Source organism: Eurosta solidaginis, chromosome 1, assembly GCF_040869045.1.
Source record: "Eurosta solidaginis isolate ZX-2024a chromosome 1, ASM4086904v1, whole genome shotgun sequence".
Taxonomy (NCBI): domain Eukaryota; kingdom Metazoa; phylum Arthropoda; class Insecta; order Diptera; family Tephritidae; genus Eurosta; species Eurosta solidaginis.
Window position 1 is genome coordinate 369,782,269 of NC_090319.1, and position 15,811 is coordinate 369,798,079.

General features: G+C 37.9%; 1 protein-coding gene across 1 annotated transcript in view; it reads left to right on the forward strand.

The window, feature by feature from the left end:
- Positions 1 to 833: 833 nt before the first annotated feature.
- kibra (WW and C2 domain containing protein kibra) overlaps positions 834 to 15,811 on the forward strand; it is a 122,768-nt gene continuing 107,790 nt past the window's right edge. Inside the window, exon 1 of the mRNA XM_067762981.1 lies at positions 834 to 1,169. The gene's annotated coding sequence lies outside the window, so the exon portion shown is untranslated. The remainder of the gene's footprint in view (positions 1,170 to 15,811) is intronic.

Here is a 15,811-nt window from a genome sequence, read left to right on the forward strand (position 1 = left end):
GAAACTAACGTTCGTTTCGCCTCAGAGACGAATCACTATTGTATTTGCAGTATGTTAGACAATGGCAACATATCATGTGACAATTGCCTCCGCCTTCCTGTTTGACATAAGAAACGTAAATGCCGAACGAAAATTATAGATAATACCAGAGACAATTTTAAGACAGAGATTTTGCAGGGACGAAAAATAGTGTGAAGCAAGCTTCACAAAACTCTAGTAGGTCACATTCACCACTTACCACAGCAGAATTTGTTAAACTACCTCTGTCTGTATTTATTATTTAACAATTATTTGCACACTTTTTATTCAGCTAATCTGTTCAGAATTAACATTTTTACACTATAAAACTACAATCCGTGTATTTTATGTGCTTAAATTATGTTAAAACTTGTGTTAAAATTTGTGGTGTGGTGGAAGTGACCTACTAGAATTTTGTGAAGCTCCGCTGCTTTCCACCGACGTTCGCGCCTGCAACATCTCTATCTTAAAATTGTCTCTGATAATACCATTGCTAGACAAAGTCGTTTGGAGGCGAATCGTTCGTCTGAGCTATCCTTCGCAATACCGAATGAAGCCCAACTATGTGGAGTACAAACGAGCGAATTAGCCAAAAGCTTGTTGAAAATGAATTTATTACCGAGCTTTGTAGGTTTATCATGTTTTATTGCTTTCAGTTTTAAATTTTGTATATTTTACTAGAAACAATGTGGCTACACTACTTTTTATTGCGCAAGTGCAATCTTTGCCAGTGTTGTTCAGCATACAGCACCTCTTAAGGCCATATTTATTCCAAATTTACAGTTACGTTTATAGCAGTCATTTGAAAGTGTCAAAATCATTTGCGTATTGTGAACAAATATCAAAACTTATTTTTTTTTCGTATTTAAATGCATTATAAAAAACGATTAAATCACAAAAAATATTATTTATGCTAAAGAGTTAAAAAAATTATTTGCACAACAACTATGAAAAATCAATTACATTGATTTTACGGCCAGCTGTAAGCAAGTGAAGCCCTAGAAATGATAAAAGTGTATGAATGTGAAAAGCAAAGTAAGAAATTTGGTGTTTTAAATTGAATACTGTTCAATGTGACTGTTCAGATGTGACATACTGAAAATAAAAAAACCAACCAAATATTTCAAAAACAAGAGTGGCAAGGTGGTAAGGTAATTAAAAAAAAAAATTTTTATTTAAAAAAATTGTTTTAATAAATAGTAATTAAAAATTGAAGCGAATTCAACTTCGACTTTTTTGTTTGGTGTTCTTGCTACAATTGCCTGTGGCGGGTTCAATAACTCTGGAAACAACTAGAGCTTACGCTGTGTCCCGAACGCAAGGAGAAGTTAGAGACTCGAAAAACCGGCTTCTCGTGGCATTCTCGTATCTCGGAATACTAGCTAATCTCGCGAACTTCTCGATACTCAATTTAGTCTCGACATTGTCAGTGTTATATGCCCTTCACCGTTTTATTTTTTGAAAAAAATGTCACCCTGTTGGTTCTTCTCATCTCTCTCGCGAGCCGTGTGCTCCTCTCACAAAATATTTTACACTGAATAAAAAAAAGGGTCTGGTTGCCTATAAATGGAGCCAATTTTCATTGTGCCAGGTGACCTAGTTCAAAAGTTAGAGTTTCACAGTGCAACATGAGGGTAACATTTTATCCAGAAAAGAAAACGCTATTGCAGCGAATAAATTCGTTTTCGGAAAGCTCGCGAAAGTTACGAGTATTTCGAGAAGCAGAGACTCGTGAGAATTTTCTTCTCGAACAAACTCGAGTAATCGTAAACTCTAAATGAAACAACTAGGCCGATTTAAAAATCTTTCTGCATTCATAGCTCATATTTGTTCACCAACCATCTACAGCTAAGTAGAAAATCAGTCTTAATCGACTGCCGCTTCGAAAACGTCCCATATCAGTAAACTTTTGGATAGCACCCGATTTCAGAATTTGCTTGGAAAACGCCATAACTGTGCTTAAAGCGGCAGAGCATATAGGGTGATACTCCCCACAGCCGTCGATATGGTCATTTTAAATATTGTTGCGAGTGGATTTAGTCCCAGTCGGTTAAGAGGCTTAGAATATAAGGCATGTCTAAAGTGAAGGGCGACTAAAATCGAAATCATATGTATGTGTTGTATTATGGGTTTAGGAACTGCCATGTGAAACCCTTATCAATGAAGAAATATAAAAAGTTTCTGACCGAGGCATACGATTCAAGGACTATGAAGAAAGTACTGCTCTCCGGCTAGTTGATGTTTTGAATCGAGTATTAAGGGCAATTAAAGTACAATGAGTGAGGAAAGTAGAAGGGCCAAGTTTCAAAATAAAACTACAGATGCAAAGAGTTGGCAAAGGGTCAGCGTCTGGTCGGACGAACGCTGGTCTCAATATTGGAATTTGAGTGTACTCTGACCAATTAACCAGAAAAGCAATCCAACAGCGAGTCACAGCGTAGACAGCCTCAATAATGCCGCACTTAAAGTTTTATAAATCGTACTATGCAAAATACTTTAACTAAGCGTCGAGGAGCACCTTAACAGTGCTGCTTAAGACATACAAGTGCACTATAAACCAGATTTCCACGATACGTTCTTGATAAAAATACCCTTTAGACTTTGATGTAGCTTTTGGGAGCGCGTGTCTGTATGCTGCAATGTTTGAATTTGAGTTCCCTGCAAAGCTTAAATGGTGTTGCCATATGAATATGCAGTTTGCGTAATATTGTTATTGCTGTTGTTTGCTAGGTCCTTGGCCGCCAATTTAAGGAAGCTTAGGTGACTATTGTCTTCTCAACAGTATTAAATGTCTAGTATATCATTTTGGGAGATAGCCCATATGTTTAGTCAAAGAGTCGAGATCAGACGAAAATAGCGCTTGTTGCTTTGTTCTAGGTAGCGTCGAAATGAGCATACCACGTGAGGGTTCTGCCCAGTGTTAGCCTTAGGTATTTTGCTTCCGTTGAAAATTGGATAGCTGGGTGGTCATTGGGCTTATAGCCTTGTCAATCATAATCCGATAACTTCGTGTTTCATGTTAACGAAAGCCCCTGATTTGTCAAATAAATCGCAGAGAGATACTTTTAAACTCCAAAGTCTTTTGAATGTTTTCCGTGATGCTAAGAATAGCCATTTTGGTGAATTTTCCTAACTGACTCCCTTTAGGAGATACGAACTGAGGCTAAATAGTCAATAAGATAAGAACAGTTGCTCGTGTTTCCCTGGCTTTGGTATAAATACCACCCTAACCTCTATCTACCTGTTTGGAATGTAGTCGAGCCTTATATATGTAAGCTGACCAGCCTTGTGGCTATATGGTTTACTCCCTAGTGTAACAGACAGAGATATACTCTATCCGCTCTTGTTATGTGAATGTCATGAAAGCAGACAAAGCCCATTATACTCGCATTGCAGGGGTGAGCTCTAATGCAAGGCTTTTTTCTCTACCACTAATGGTCGAAAAGCCACGCACTATACATATATAATTGTTGATAGCCTGTTTTACAGTCTTCAAAGTGAATTCTAAGTAAGAGCTTACATGTCTCTTCCGGTCGCTTATCTGTCTTTTTCATAGTGCCAATTAAATTTTTCCGAAGCCTAGAGAGGGCTCTTTGTTTGTGGTTGGTTGCTGTGCTACCTGGCTACGGAGCCGGGCCCAAGTAGCGCTCTAGGCGCCATTTTGATGCACTTTCTCCTGGAACCATTTATGTTTTGTCTGATGTACCCTGCGTATTGTTTTACTCAAACCACTTGGTTAAAACAATCAACCTACTGATGTCCTTGATGCGGCAGATTGACACAGCCCTTAAGTCCGGAAACACATATGTAGCTGCCTAGAGCTTGGGACCGAAAATTCGGGAGAGCTGGGCACTCGCGGAGGAAGGGAGTAACCGATTCCTCGGCACCCTCCTGTCTACAGCTCCTACACATCTCATTGTAGGGGATACCCATTCTACTTACGTGTGTTCTAAACGGCCAGTGCCCTGTAATAGTAGCCGTGATTCTGTATATTACCTTCCTAGACCTATTGAGTAGATCATCGGTTCTTTTCTGGTTGTACTCTGGCCAGATTAGCTTGGTGATTCTACAGGTGTCCTTAGAGACGAATCACGGATTGCTATTTTCCTAAGATTGGTGAGAATGTCTCTTTTAATTGATGTGAGTAGTCGCTGCTCCGCGACTGCTTCCGTGATGTCTAATTATGCTCCTGCCTTTGCTATAACGTTTAGTGCGTCCGTCGGGCACGATCTAAGGCGCATACTGCCCATTGTATTTTGTCTAGTTTTTTAGTGTTGTATTGCTTGTTCAGGGCAGGCCAACATGCTATGCTCCGTACGGCAGGATGGGCCTTATGACCGCTGTGTAGAGCCACATCATAAGTTTTGGTTTTAGCCCTCAATTTTGGCTGACTATTCTCTTGCACGAGTAGTATGCGATATACGCCTTCTCTACTCTATTTTCGATATTGCTTTACCAATTTAACTTGTTGCCTATTACGACGCCTAGGTACTTAACTTTAGTTGAGAGCGAGAGTTCCGTACCATCTAGTGAGGGCAGTCGAAATGTTAGTATTTTCGTTCTGTTACTGATCAGTATCAGTTCGGTTTTGCTAGGGTTGATGTTGAGGACGCACGATGTCGCCCAGGTGTGTAGCCTGCTTAGCGCACCCTGAGGGATGTCGCTTAGCGTGGAGAGAAAAGACCCCGAGACTGCAATGGCCACGTCGTCTGCGTGTCTGGGCTTTTTGCAGTTGCACCGCAGGTAGCTCTCTTAGACCTCCTAACTGTTTGTATGACGTTAGGGCTATTCTATACGGGTCCCGAACGCCCGTAGCTCTTGCTCTATTAAAATACTTCCTAGCTTGAGATCTCAGCTGTCCAAGCCTTTTGTTCCACCAAGGCAAATTATGTTTTATACGTTTCTTGCCTAGGGGCAACTCTTAGTGTAAGCAGTTTTAATGTTTTAGTGGAGCTCTTCAGCTCCTGTACCGTAATTAAGAATGGGTCGCTGTGAGTTACTTCCGGCTTCTTCAATAATAAAGCAGAAGAGTTCCCAGTTTGTTTTCCTGAAATTTTTAAATGCTAGCCCATGCTTAGGAAAGCGAACAATGTTGAATTAATTGTGTATACGGTCCGCCATTGACTCCTCTCGTGAGACTTGCCACTTAGTGACAGTCGTGGATATGTTATGGCCGCATAGAATAAAGGGCCAATTCAACTTTCTTATCCCTAACTCCATAGTCTTAATCATACCCATATCCATAACCATCTCCAACGTCATCGATTAATGGTGTCTTAACCTAAAAATTGTGAAAGTTTCATAAAAATGAAGAACACGTAAAAACTTACAAACATATTCCACAACAATTAAGTCTCTTAATCATAAGGTATCCAAAACAATGAATAAAATGTACAAAAAGTTATTAAATTCACCAACTCAAATATTTTTAGGTTATGGATACGGCGAGAAATCAAAAACCAATTGGTTGGCTATGGTATGGTTATGGCGTTAGCGTTATGGTATGGCACCATTAATTGATTACATTGATTTCCATAAGGTTAGTTTCGATCAGCTGTTTTATCTGGTTATGGCTTTATGGTTATAAGTCACCATTAATTGGCCCTTAAGATGTAGAACCTCACCTCTTATATCGTTTAAAAAATTGATCATTTCACCGGTTGCTCTCCTACACTATATGATTACAAATTTTGAGGTTTCAGGGTACACCACTATGCTGACGGTACTCGATGAGAGCTGTAGATTCAGTTGTTGAGGCCAGTAAAGCAGAGGCCTGTGAATAGGCGCTGTGAGCTGAGCTCGGTATAAGAGCTGAAATCCGTACTAGCTGGTTATCGCATTTCACGGGGATTCAAGGGGTTGATAAAAGCAATACAAATCTTTATAGCTACAAAGTTTCCGCAACCTAATTGCGACATCACCTACGCGAGGGGAGCCCGGTTACAAATATGAGTGTATCAACATATTTAGCAGGCAAGGCGCTGGCGACCCCAAGTTCCTCATGGAATTATGGGGTGGGGAGGTCGGAATGGCCTAGAGGGTTGGTCTATTTATCGCTCCCGAGATGGTAGGGCTAGTACGTTAATGGTGCTTTGTTACCGGAGCGAACCGGATCTATATCCGGCAAAGGACCATCAACATCGATAACACTCCCCAAAGCCTTCGGGGAGTACCTTTATCGTTAGTAAAATAACAACAACAGCATTTCACGCATGTGCGGCTTCTCTCGGTCAATGTACGTGAGCTAGAATGCAAGAGTCAGGCTTGGGTATGGTTGCGCAAATGCATATTTTACCTAGTAATCCCGCGAGGCTGTGACATACTCCTTTAGTTAATCCAGGAATTTAGAAAGTAAGAAGCTATTTCAGGCAAGAAGACAATTTCTTTAAATGGGCTGATGGCTTCTTGCCACGAAATTATTTATCAAATGAAATTTCTGTAAAACTTAAAGGTTACAAAGTAACCTCAATGGGTTGACTAGAGCTCTGTTCACAGATATTAAAGTATATAAGCCAGTCAAAAATCTAAACATACATATTCACTAGAGAGTGAGTGTATCTAAATATGTATGAATGTCTATCGTCGCATGCTTTGGGGTTATTCGCCTCCCTCTCTCTTTTTCACTTACTGAAGTCATACTTTTAAGTAAGCACACATGACTTCACATGCATACAAATATTCTCTATTACATACCTATGCACTTCTATTGGATTGGGCTAACTGCAAGTTCGTCTTCGAATGTATGTATGTATGTGAAGCGCATTAAATACGATGACTGCGTGACTTCTTCCGGCGCAAATTTGACACTGAACAGGCAAATATATACATATGTATAATTAAACAAATATATTACAGTACATGCATGTATGCACCAATGTACATATCTAGATGTGTGAAAATGTCAATGCATGTTTGTATGTGCGTTTTTATGTATGTATGTATGTACATACATGTGCTATAAATGTGCAGTTGACTTTTTCTCGAGTTTCAATTGCAACATTTCTTATGTAGAATTTCAAACAAAAACATTGCATTGTTCGTCTGCGAGGCGAGGCGAATAAACGCCAAATGTTGCTCGTTCAGCCAACCAGTCAGACTGCCTATGCGACTCCCCTAGTTAATAAGCTTATGGGGCAAATGTTTGCGGTAGGGACATGAGGTTGGTTGCTTGCATGCTCGCCAAAAAACCGCATATTACGTACAATAAATATCAAATCAACATGAGCGAGCAACAATGGCGGCGACAACAGCAGCAGCAGCAATAGCAAAAATACCAAGCTGCAATAACAACACAACGAATAGCAACAACGACTCTGCAGCAAAAGATGATGATGAAAATATAAAAAGAAAAAAAAAAAATACAAAGCAATTCAACTAAGGAATGCGGGGCCACATAAATGTCAGATAAAATGTTGATTGTTTTGTTTACAAAGATACTTTACGCTTCTGTTTACTGCTGAATGCCTGACAGCGGCGGCATTTACACATGCGGGTACACAGAAACTTGTACACACACGCACAGGCGCATACCCTGTAGGGAGAATGCTAATTGCTGAAATTTTGGGGTTTTGATATGTAAACACCTTTTCTCACAGTATGGGTGAACACAGAAAGTACGAGTAAGTGAAGTCTTTACACTGTAGCGTGGTACAGTTGATATGAGCGAAATTAGGGTCCGTATTACGTTTTACGATCAGGAAACGAAACCCTTTTTATACTCGGCTGAGCAGAGCTCACAGAGTATATTAATTTTGTTTCCATAACGTTACCCCGTAACGGCATAAATTAATCAAAATAGATATAGACTTCTATATAGCAAAATGATCTGGGCTAAAAAAGAAATTCATTTAGCCATGTCCGCCCGTCTGTCCGTATACACGATAACTTGAGTAAATTTTCAGGTATCTTAATGAAATTTGGTATGTAATTTTTTGGGCACTCATCTCAGATTGCTATTTAAAATGAACGAAATCGGACTATAACCACGCCCACTTTTTCGATATCCAAAATTTCGAATAAACCGAAAAAGTGCGATAGTTCATTACTAAAGACGGAGAAAGCAATGAAACTTGGTTGGTGGGTTGACCTTATGACGTAGAATTGAAAATTAGTAAAATTTTGGACAACGGGCGTGGCACAGCCCACTTTTAAAAGAAGTTAATTAAGATGTCATGATGAAATTTGGCAGGGACGTTACTCCTATTACTATATATGTTTTAAATAAAAATTAGCAAAATCGGATGACGAACACACCAACTTTTTGAAAAAAAAAAAATTGTAAACCAAATTTTAACAAAAAATATCTTTACAGTATATAAGTAAATTATGTCAACATTCAATTCCAACATTTGTCTCGAAAGCTATCAGCTGAGTATGTATTGTTCGGTTACACCCGTACTTAGCCTTCATTACTTGTTTGTTATCGAAACGTACCGTATCTATGTGCAAGGACCATCCACATATATAACACTTACCAAAACCTTCGGGGCCAAGAATTCGAAAGGCTAATCTTAACCTTAAGTAACCAGAATAAAAGACTTACGTAGGCTGCCGGAAGTCTGCATTTGTAGCAAGCATACAACTGTTTTTAAAGCTGAGTTGGTCTTAAAAAAATGTGTGTTGGTTAATTGTTTTATTTCTATGTGAATCATTATGTTTTTATTAAAAAATTTAATTAATTTAACGAATTAATGGTCATATTTTTCGGCTCCAGTTCCAAACTTCAGGTATTTAAATTTCAGATCAATTTAACCTTGCCTACTATTACTTAGTCCAAATTTTCTTTCTCGTATTATTTAAAGCGCTCAATCCAGGGTTAAACTCGACTTAGCGCAAACACGTTATATGATGAGCCAATGCTGTCAATACTGGATCACGATCCATATTGATAAATTTAAAAATGTCTAGATATTTGGCGCTCCGGACGACGATCCATCAGTATATCTATTAGAATGGCAAGCTAAGTATTCAGCATTAATGATAAGTCGTAGTCCGGATCGCAAAATATCTAGCAATTTTGAAGTCGTTATCTAGTATTGACATCACTGCCTCATCATGTAACACTCGCCTGAGCACTAGATAATTCTTAATGCTGCACGGTATTGTGGGAGGGCTTTCTTACTCCCTCTGATCCGTAACCTTGCTTCTTCTCAAATTGGATTCGCCAGCCGTTCCATCACGGAGCCAGTTGAATTACCGTTAATCTTTCTGTGCGGCTTCTACGCATCGCTTTTAGCGCTTTTGTCTTCTTTCGCTTGTGACTCCCTCTCTATTACTTGTCGTCAACACAAGATATTGGGAAGACTACTTTGAAATAGGGCCGGTTATACCCTATGGCTGCAAATCATCCAATAGCCACAGTTCTTGGCACCGAAATTCCACCGCCCTCCCATGAGGCAGAACAGCCTAGATTTAATATACCAAGCGTGTGAGACACATAGTCGGAATCTAAGGAGTTCAGCTGAGCCATCACATCATCGACAAGGCCTACCCTTGAAATCCTTGAGTAAGCTAGTAATAGTTATCAGATGAAAAAAGTATGTTTCGACAAGTTTAAGTGAACAATATGATGATATTTTCCATATATTTTATATAATGTCTACAAATGAAGACTACCGGATGAGATGTGATGTTCTGGAAGTCAGGACAATAGTTATTAGAGTGGTTTTATATAGTAAATCGACTTATAATTTACAGTTAGGCCTCCTGTTTAGAAACTTTTTTTATTTTATTTGACTTTTTTTCTAAATTTCCTACAAATATAGACCACCGATTACATAAAGGTTATAATTTCCAACAAACCCGCATATATGTATACATATATGAGCCATAAATGGGTGTATGACATTATTTATGTTTATTCTACGAACAGAGCTTCATGACATCGGAAGGGAGATGTTATTTGAATTTAAACGGGTCTACAAATTAATTGTTTATTCATAGAGTTTTAAAAGAAATTTAAAAAAATACATCAAAAATTCAAATGGTTGTATAATTTTCTTATTTTTAATAGCGGTTTTCTTAACTAGTTTGTTCAGAGTCATGTGTAGAGAGGTATTTGTTAAGAATCGGTAGTCATTTCGGCGTTAATCAATTATAGAAGTTTTCTACGACCTACCTTATGTCCTGCTTAGGGAAATGAAAGCTGTATCGCTCATTATAGCTGGAGTCTTAAGCTGCATTTATGCAGTGACGTATGGAACGTACGTATACGTATGCCGTACATACACACGTTTGAGCGAAATTTGTGCCCGTAGTTACAATGCAGAAATGTTGCCATTGTCCTATTTGAATCCATGCTTATGGAAACATTAACATTTTCTATTTTTATTTTTGATGTTGTAAAAGGCTGGAATTAATATTAAGTAAGTAAAAATAGATTACTTATTTATAATCTGCACTTTTACATATTTATTTCGAGTTATCTCCACAATATTTCAAACTATAATTAGGTGTTTTTGCATAAAAACTGCAAACGGTCAAAACTTAGCGCGCAAGTTTACTAGGCAGCTCTGTCTACTTAGAGAGCGATCAGCTGACACGTTCTTACGGAAAACATTAAAATTGTTTTAATTTCTACGTTCCGTTCCGGGCGAGTTTTCGTTAACATTGCACATTCATAAGATAGGTCGTGTCAGCTGACACGTTTTTTGGACGTACGTTCGTGGGTAACTGCAGCTTTAATCCTGCGAGCACATTGCAAAAGAATCTAGTTTCAAATTGTATATTAATACTACAGAGTTGTACTCTAGAAGTTCTTTTCACTAGGTACTGATTTTCTTACAGGGTACCTACGTTCCGCATACTTGTGCTCATAGACACATACATATGTACATACATACTTCCATTGGTGCAATGTTAGTGCGAGTTAAATAAGAATAGTGCCTGATTAAGTCGCCCAACAAGAGGTGTATTAAATAAATGAATGTACATACATATTTTCATACAAAAACATAACTCATATAGTAAATTCATACAAAGCAATATACACACATACATACAAATATGAATAGAAAACATTTCAGAAGACAGTCATTTTACATATTACAAATAAAGGAAAAATTGAGTAAAAATATGTTCTATAAGTAGATACTATCTGCACACACATACGCATATAAAAAACGGCAACAGATACTTTGATATCCAGTAAACATTTGAAAGTAGAAAACGAGCCGAAGTGATATCACCTTGTTATTAATTCAGGGTACGTGAAAGGCTTGGGTATGTACCAAGCCTGGAATAAGTGAAGGATTGTCAAATAATGGATAAAAATTACAATAAAAACTTCATACCATCATTATTTGTCGACTGATCACAGATCATACCTTATTTGTAGCAAAATAGAATCTCTCATGCCAACGATCTTTATCGCTGATCCAAACAATTCACCCAGATTTTGCGCGTTTCGACGGCCCTGAAAGAAATAATAATACCTTGTACTATATTGTATTGCTATAAGTACTACCAATTTTGAGCTCGCATAGAAATACATACATATAGGCACTGGATCGAGCGCATTCTCAACTGCGCGAAAAATATTTAAAATGCTGACTGGGTAACATTACTCGTCTCAAAGGCTATATATTTTTGTTATTGCTGATTGGAATGTGGCCGAACACACACAAACCCATATACATTGTGAGGCGCAGCCAACATACATTCATACATAAACAAAATACTAAGCAACAACGTTAACGACAGTAGCGACAGCAACAGTCATCGTAACTTGGAGTCAGTCACTCAATTGGCATGCACCTGCGTCCCGCACTACTCAACAGTCAATACAAAACAGCGCATAAGCTATCAAGTGAGCGTATTGAGGTTTTTGATACTTTGGTCGTAAATATTAGATTTCTGAAAACAAAAATTGGAGAAGACGTCTCGGAACCCTGTGTTTTTAGCCCAAGACAGATCGGAGCAAACCATGCAATAAAGAACTGAATTGATAATAAAATTAATCCTGCTTACTAAAAATATGTTTTCTTGAAGAAGTCAGACATGCTTCTCGTAGCTATCTGTGGGTTTCGCCAGCCCGTTACCTTGATATTCCTTCGTTAAACCCTTTCTGCGCACAAAAATGTTTCGCTGGAAGCAATACGTAAGCTGGAAAAGATATAAAATGGGTGGATAAAATGAGTAAATACATAGCTTCACTCATATTAAAGTGCTCGGAGATTCAAAATTCAGCGGCATCCACTAAAAATCAGTTTTTCTTTCTTCAAATTGAATTAAATACTCCCAAGGCTATTATGAAGCAATCCAACACCTTTTTAATTTTGATTTTCCGACAACGTATGAGTTAGTTTACTTTCAAACCATTCCTTGTCAGCCTATGTCAATTTTGATTTGGACACAATCCAGCTTCGTCGTTTTGCCATCTACAGTGTCCTTTTTTCTTTTTCGGTTATCCTTATTTAAGATTAATTTCCGATCCAATCTTGGAATCAGCTATTGGATGGACGGTATTCTAGGCTTCTCCAATCCAATTGCCTACCTCAACTACCCGCGGCGATTATTGTTTATTTAGCTGACGAGGCTCTGGCGATCCCAAGCTCCTCATAGAAAGAGGCGACTGGATGACCTAGAAGGTTCGCCTTGGTCATATAAAATCGTACCCGTGATAGCCGGGCTTAAGGATACTATTTTCCGAAACATACTGCATGAATATCTGGCAAAGGATCATCTACATAGATAATACTTCCTAAATCCTTTAAGAAATCGCCTTACTTCTACAAGAAGAAAACAATTCTAGTTTTAAGAATTCATTACCGTTTGTTAACCAAAAATCGCATAATCCTTTTAAAGATGATACACAGAGATTAGTATCTTCGAAAGAGTTCAAGTAATATTACCTACGAAAAAGTCTGTCAAAGACATCTTCTCCGTCGGCCGCTTTTGCTGTATTTAAAGATGGCAATCAGATAGCGATTGACCATAATTCCCTCTAATAAATGTAAGGCGCGATAACCCCAGCATACATTTTAGGCCCAGCTTCTCTTCTAATTAATGTCATTGTCCTTTTTTATTTTTTCCTACAAATTGGCGGAATGGGCCCTACTTGTTTTATGCCGACTTCGAACTGCATCTGCAAGACAGATGAGTTTTCACTGCGACCTTTACACGACTAAAATAAATTCGGAGTGCTTGCCAAACACTGTCGAGGGGCGACCTCGCTTAAACCAATTTTCTTCTAATCGAAAAAAATTGTTTCTAAAAGTTTGATGTTTCTTTTCCTGGGACGTGAACCCAGAATCTTCGGTGTGGATGGCGGAGCACGCTACCATCACACAACGGTGGCCGTCTTTGGGCATTTTGTTTAAATTTTTGGTAGTTAAGTTTTCTTTCTGGTAGCTCTCCTTTGTGTTTCTCATACGCACAAACAACAATTATGTTGGTGTATTCATGTATTGCAAACCATGTGAGAAATTCGCTGAGTACAATATATTTTTTTCAGATATGTAACAAAGTGTGGATTGTGACTTTTTAATTATAGTATTTAATAACGAATAAAAATTGCAGTACTGGATATTCCGGACAAATAGGGAACTACGATATTATGTATTAAATTATGATAAATCAAAAGCAAAAACCACCAGGCTGCCGTGGCCTACTTGTCACACCGAAAGTCCTGAGTTCAACTTCGCGGAAAAGATATATAAAAATCTGTACAAAAATATATTTTCCAGTGATTGAAAATTCTACGCTGCTCTAATAATAACTAACGGTGCAATAATAATAACAACAAAACCAAGAAGCTAGAACAACAACGTAAAGACCCACAATTAAAACCACAAGAATAAAAACAACAACACCCCAACACTACACCTACTCTAACATCAAAAACGAGAGATAAAATAAAAAGTTCTGTATAACAGTATCCAACATAGAAAATAGCAATCATAGTATTTTTTTCTATTTTTATACTCAGCTGAGCAGAGCTCACAGAGTATATTAACTTTGTTCGCACAACGGTAATCCGTAATCGAGATAGATATAGACTTCTATATATCAAAATGATCTGGGTGAAAAAAGAAATGCACTTAGCTATATCCGTCCGTCCGTCCGTCTGTCCATCCGTCTGTAAACACGATAACTTGAGTAAATTTTTAGGTATCTTGATGAAATTTGGTATTTAGGTTCCTGGGCGCTCATCTCAGATCGCTACTTAAAATGAACGAAATCGTCCACTTTTTCGATATCGAAAATTTCGAAAAACCGAAAAAGTGCGATAGTTCGTTACCAAAGACGAATAAAGCGATGAAACTTGGTAGGTGCGTTGACCTTATGACGCAAAATAGAAAACTAGAAAAATTTTGGACAATGGGAGCGGCACCGCCCACTTTTAAAAGAAGGTAATTTAAAAGTTTTGAAAGCTGTAATTTGGCAGTTGTTGAAGGTATCATGATGAAATTTGGTAGGCACGTTACCCCTATTACTATATGTGCGTCAAATAAAAATTTACGAAATCGGATGACGAACATGTCCACTTTTACAAAAATGTTTTTTTAAATTCAAATTTTAACAATATATTTAATATATTTATAGTATAAAAGTAAATTATGTCAACATTCGACTCCAGTAATGTTATGGTGCAACAAAATACAAAGATAAAAGAAAATTTCAAAATGGGAGTAACTCCGCCCTTTTTCATTTAATTCGTCTAGAATACTTTTAATGCCATAAGTCGAACAAAAATTTACCAATCCTTGTGAAATTTGGTAGGGACAAATACTCTATGACGGTAACTGTTTTCTGTAAAAATGGGCGAAATCGGTTGAAGCCACGCCCAGTTTTTATACACATTCGTCCGTCTGTCCTTCCGCTCGGCCGTTAACACGATAACTTGCGCAAAAAAAGATATATCTTAACTAAACTTAGTTCACTTACTTATCTGAAGTCACTTTATCTTGGTATAAAATATGGCCGAAATCCGACTATGACCACGCCCCCTTTTCCGATATCGAAAATTACGAAAAAGGAAAAAAATGCCATAATTCTGTACCAAATATGAAGAAAGAGAAGAAACATGGTAATTGGATTGGTTTATGGAACAATATATAACTTTAGAAAAAACTTTCTAAAATGGGTGTGACACCTACCATATTAAGTAGAAGAAAATGAAAAAGTTCTGCAAGGCGAAATCAAAAGCCCTTGGAATCTTGGCAGGAATAATGTTCGTGGTATGAAATATATAAATAAGTTAGCGGTACCCGATAGAAGGTATTCTGGTTCACCCTGGTCCACATTTTGGTCGATTTTTCGAAAACGCCTTCACATATACAACTAAGGGATACTCCCTTTTAAAACCCTCATTAATACTTTTAATTTGATACCCATATCGTACAAACACAACACCCCTGGTCCACCCTTATTGCGATATCTCGAAAAGGCGTCCACCTATAGAACTAAGGCCCACTACGTTTTTAATAATCATTAACACCTTTCATTTGATACACATGTCATACAAACACATTCCAGGGTTACCCTAGGTTCATTTTGCTAAATGGTGATTTTCCCTTATTTTGTCTCCAAAGCTCTCAGCTGAGTATGTAATGTTCGGTTACACCCGAACTTAGCCTTCCTTACTTGTTATGCAACTATTTGTTCCTTGTTCCGCTCGAAAACACGACATAAATCATAACAGAAACTAAAAATGATACAAATTTTTCCTTTACTTTTGCTTAAGAAACAGCTCTGCTCTATACTGTGTTCATGTTCAGAGCCGGAACTTTGGCAGCTTTTTTTTTTTATTGGAAAAGAAGCTTGATGTAAATCTCCTTGAGGGTATAATGCG